General features: G+C 35.2%; 1 long non-coding RNA gene across 1 annotated transcript; it reads left to right on the top strand.

The window, feature by feature from the left end:
- The first annotated feature begins 2968 nt into the window (after nucleotides 1-2968).
- Nucleotides 2969-4942, top strand: LOC146509816 (uncharacterized). Its single transcript, XR_014876439.1, has 4 exons — nucleotides 2969-3099; nucleotides 3953-3982; nucleotides 4339-4407; nucleotides 4615-4942. It is a non-coding gene; the product is annotated as an uncharacterized LOC146509816 (long non-coding RNA).
- The last annotated feature ends 511 nt before the right edge of the window (nucleotides 4943-5453 follow it).

The following is a 5453-nucleotide window of genomic DNA, read 5'->3' as shown; positions in this document are numbered from 1 at the left end:
ACCACCCTGCAGGCGGCTGAGTTTTCATAATTAATCAGGATAGCTTGTTTTTTATGTAAAGATGGAACTTAACTTGTGTCAGTAGAATGATAATTATATGTATAAATGTCAGTCCAGCACTTCTTTTTTCCACATAACTGGGTAAAAGCACTAAGCACAAACAAGTTTAGTACACAAGTTGTTTTCCACACAACTAGCTAGGTTCACATGTAGCATGCTGCGCAGATGTTCTACTACTACTACTACTACTAAAAATAATAATATTACATTCTCTATTAATTTGTTATCCGTTTCATGTACCTTAAAATAACATTAGACTTCAAAAATATTTGTGCCAAAAATTAAATTTAATGGAATCCAGTCAAATAAAATGTATTTGTTTTGTGTACATTCAGTCCTTTCCAAGCATGTTTTCCTATATTATTAATTATTTGAACAAATACATTTTAATTTGATATATCTCAGTTGCATTATACTCAAAATTGCCAAGAATCATTTTTTGAGTGTACTTTAATGAACAAACACGCACAGTCAATAAAAATAATGCTAAACTATATGATTTCCAAAAAACTCTCTGAGTTGAAATGTTGAAATTTACGCTCTTTATGCTGTCTCCTATTAAATAAGGACTACATTAACAGCTACACACAGTAGAAAATAATATCAGACCTTGACACTTGTACTAAACCAGTGGTTCCCAAACTTTTTTCGCTAGGCCCCCCTTTGTTTTACAAGAAAAATGTTGCCCCCCCCCCCCCCCCCCCCGCGCGGACACACACACACACACACACACACACAAATACATCCTCCAATCACACACACACCCATATTGTGCTCCATTGCGGTTTATTTCACACCTCAAACATTTAGTAAACAATTAAGCAAATACAAGTAAACTGCAATAAATTACAGGTAGTAAGAAAATAAACTACTAACTCTTTTATGCTACGTCCACACCTACACGGGTAATTTTGAAAACACAACTGTTCCCATACGGTAAAAAAATACATTTTTCCTGGCCAAAATATATTTCAAATATATGGTAAATATATGTTGTATTTGTGATGCTCAAAAATATATATTTTTAAAATTGAAAATATATTTTTTTCAAACCAAAATACATTTCAAAAGATATTTCAGGGTGAAGAAAATACATTTCCAACCTTACAGTAAAATGTATATCAAAGTATCCTTTATTTAAAATGTATTTAGTGCAATTTGTTTGTTGTTATCATTAATGTTGTTGCTGTTGTTGTTTTTGTGCAGTTTACAATCATATAAACCTAGCAAGCATCAGTCATCACAGTAACTAACCTAAACAGATTCTTGCTTTATTCACATATATTATATGTAATTACAGTGGGGCAAAAAAGTATTTAGTCAGCCACCGATTGTGCAAGTTCCCCCACTTAAAATGATGACAGAGGTCAGTAATTTGCACCAGAGGTACACTTCAACTGTGAGAGACAGAATGTGAAAAAAAAATCCATGAATTCACATGGTAGGATTTGTAAAGAATTTATTCGTAAATCAGGGTGGAAAATAAGTATTTGGTCACCTCAAACAAGGAAAATCCCTGGCTCTCACAGACCTGTAACGTCTTCTGTAAGAAGCTTTTCTGTCCCCCACTCGTTACCTGTATGAATGGCACCTGTTTGACCTCATCATCTGTATAAAAGACACCTGTCCACAGCCTCAACCAGTCAGACTCCAAACTCCGCCATGGCCAAGACCAAAGAGCTTTCGAAGGACACCAGGAAAAGAATTGTAGACCTGCACCAGACTGGGAAGAGTGAATCTACAATAGGCAAGCAGCTTGGTGTGAAAAAATCAACTGTGGGAGCAATCATCAGAAAATGGAAGACATACAAGACCACTGATAATCTCCCTCGATCTGGGGCTCCACACAAGATCTCATCCCGTGGGGTCAAAATGATCATGAGAACAGTGAGCAAAGATCCCAGAACCACACGGGGGGACCTGGTGAATGACCTGCAGAGAGCTGGGACCAAAGTAACAAAGGTCACCATCAGTAACACACTACAACGGCAGGGAATCAAATCCCGCAGTGCCAGACGTGTTCCGCTGCTGAAGCAAGTGCATGTCCAGGTCCGTCTGAAGTTTGCCAGAGAGCACATGGATGATACAGCAGAGGATTGGGAGAATGTCATGTGGTCAGATGAAACCAAAGTAGAACTTTTTGGTATAAACTCAACTCGTCGTGTTTGGAGGAAGAAGAATACTGAGTTGCATCCCAAGAACACCATACCTACTGTGAAGCATGGGGGTGGAAACATCATGCTATGGGGCTGTTTTTCTGCCAAGGGGACAGGACGACTGATCCGTGTTAAGGACAGAATGAATGGGGCCAAGTATCGTGAGATTTTGAGCCAAATCCTCCTTCCATCAGTGAGAACTTTGAAGATGAAACGAGGCTGGGTCTTCCAACATGACAATGATCCAAAACACACCGCCCGGGCAACAAAGGAGTGGCTCTGTAAGAAGCATTTGAAAGTCCTGGAGTGGCCTAGCCAGTCTCCAGACCTCAACCCCATAGAAAATCTGTGGCGGGAGTTGAAAGTCCGTGTTGCTCGGCGACAGCCCCAAAACATCACTGCTCTTGAGAAGATCTGCATGGAGGAATGGGCCAAAATACCAGCTACTGTGTGTGCAAACCTGGTAAAGACCTATAGTAAACGTTTGACCTCTGTTATTGCCAACAAAGGTTATGTTACAAAGTATTGAGTTGTATTTTTGTTATTGACCAAATACTTATTTTCCACCCTGATTTACGAATAAATTCTTTACAAATCCTACCATGTGAATTCATGGATTTTTTTTTTCACATTCTGTCTCTCACAGTTGAAGTGTACCTCTGGTGCAAATTACTGACCTCTGTCATCATTTTAAGTGGGGGAACTTGCACAATCGGTGGCTGACTAAATACTTTTTTGCCCCACTGTATATATACTTGTACATTGTAACTAGGGTTGCAGCCACTTGGCCCCACCCCATTGTTGTGACAGCCCTGATTGTCCTACACTGCATCTGAGCAGGGAACAGTCTCAACCTCATGCTGCCCTCTCCCATCCTCCTAAAGTAAGTATTTGTTGTTGTAGTTTTTTATGCAGTGTCTGTGTCACAAATGCTAAGCATAATTATTGAAATAATAACTGTTTTCTAACAGATTTTCCCAAACACTAGCTATGTTTGTTGTCATTCAGACCAGTACTACTGTTTAGACATTGCTTAGTGGTCATACATGTTTGGCAAGCTTGTTATGATACCAAAACAGTAGGCCTGTCACAATAGTCGATATATCAACCAAACGCACAATATATGTACATGACCTCAATAATTGTTGATGATGCAATATATCTGCCATTATATTTACATAAAAAATTACAAAAATAAAATATAATAATAACAAAATAATAACATTGTTTTCTATTTGTTAAAAAATTTGCTGTTTATACAAGTTTTTAAGGTATCTAATATTTTGATACCTAATTTCCATGATCTAAATACTTTAAGAATTAGATGTTGGTTTGTCAATTGAAAGTGTGTAGATCTTGCATTATTATGGTGTTATATTATGATTATACATTCACTGGCATAAAATGGTCTTAAAATGACGATGACATAACTTGTCGCAATTGTTTATGGGGCAATATACAGACCAACAAAAGGTTGTTATCGTAACAGGCCTACAAAACAGACTGTTTCATGATTGATAAACTCAAAAAATAAATACATTTAATTTCTCTGAGATTCTCTGATATTCAGTTACAGTTCACAACATAGCTACCTGTACATGCAGTACTGTACTGTAAATTTAAATCTCTGCATTTAGCATCTGACTAGAAGAGTCACAGTTACTGCCTCGTTTTTGTTTTTTTGTTTTTCACAAATACCTGGACTATTACTAACACATTTACTGTTTTACTTTTAGCTTGTGGATACAAATACAGATGTCCTTAATGTAAGTTGTGCATTTTAATTACATCATGTTATTTTTATTATTATTTATTTATTTTGAATGCCTTTTTTGTTGGGCTTTTTTGACCATAACAAGACATTTTTGCAGGATATATATGGTGAATTTATATGCATAGATACAGTCGTAGTGCTTGACACATGCACAGAGCAGTAGATGGACCAGGAGGGAAATAATTACAATCATGATGTTGATTGCTGATGTCAGTATATATATTTTAGAGGAATGTTTTGTTTTTCACCCAAAATGAACTATATTGCTTCAGAAGAGATTTATTACCCTACCGGACTCTTATATATTGTTCTGTTTTTTGTTTGTGTGTTTGTTTTTGTTGTTTTTAGGTTCAGTGGTGCGTGTTCTTCTAATGGCCGCCTTCCCACTGGAGGTTTTGATCCACAGCAATTTAAAAGGTAAACAGCTTTGAATGTCAGTTAAAATGGTTAGCTAATAGTATTCTAAAAAGCCTACTTCTCTGTCACCAGTTTCTTTACCAATATGTACCCATAAAAGTATCTCTCAATAGCATATCATTGTAGTTCAAATGTTTAGTTGTACAAATATCAGATTTTTGGAAATCTAAAACTAGTCAGATACTCAAATGTTCATGCTTTTTATAGGAGGACAGAGCAAAACGGACATCGGCGCAGAGTGAAGAACTGCCCTTGATAAGGAAAAAAAATGCCCGTGTTACGAAATCCGCTGGCTCTGATTACCTAAGCCTACAATGCCCACAATGCCTTCCGAATCATGTGACAACCCCTTGGCTTTTGTAATTGCTCTTCGCTTCACTTGAACGACATATTGTTGTTCTACTTAGCAATTAGCCTATAGCCTATCGTTCAGCATCACCTCACTCAACAGGCGCGATGGGTGCTTCGACTTACGAAAGACCCTCAGGAACAAATTAATTTCGTAAGTCGGGGGTTCCAATATATATATATATATATATATATATATATGTGTGTGTGTGTGTCTTTTAGAATGTTTAAGTATGTAATGAGAATAAAATTGTAAAATTAATATTCCGGGTTAATGGTTAAATTTATATATTTTTGGATGATTTTAAATAAGTTTAAATTGTATTTTGAAATATATTTTGAAATATATTTCAAAATATAGAAAAATGGCCATAAAAATATAAGCGTTAAAACACATTTCAAAATATATTATGAATATATTTTTAAATATATTTCAAAATATACAAAAAAATGGCCAAAAAATATATGTGCTAAAATACATTTCAAAATATATAAATATATTTTGGCCAAATATATTTTAAAATATATTTTTAAATATATTTCAAAATATACAAAAAATGGCCAAAAAATATATGTGCTAAAATACATTTCAAAATATATAAATATATTTTGGCCAAATATATTTTAAAATATATTTCAAAATATACAAAAAATGGCCAAAAAATATATGTGCTAAAATACATTTCAAAATATATAAA

This window comes from Neolamprologus multifasciatus, chromosome 10 (genome assembly GCF_963576455.1).
Source record: "Neolamprologus multifasciatus chromosome 10, fNeoMul1.2, whole genome shotgun sequence".
Classification (NCBI taxonomy): domain Eukaryota; kingdom Metazoa; phylum Chordata; class Actinopteri; order Cichliformes; family Cichlidae; genus Neolamprologus; species Neolamprologus multifasciatus.
This window is presented reverse-complemented; position numbering and strand designations above follow the sequence as displayed.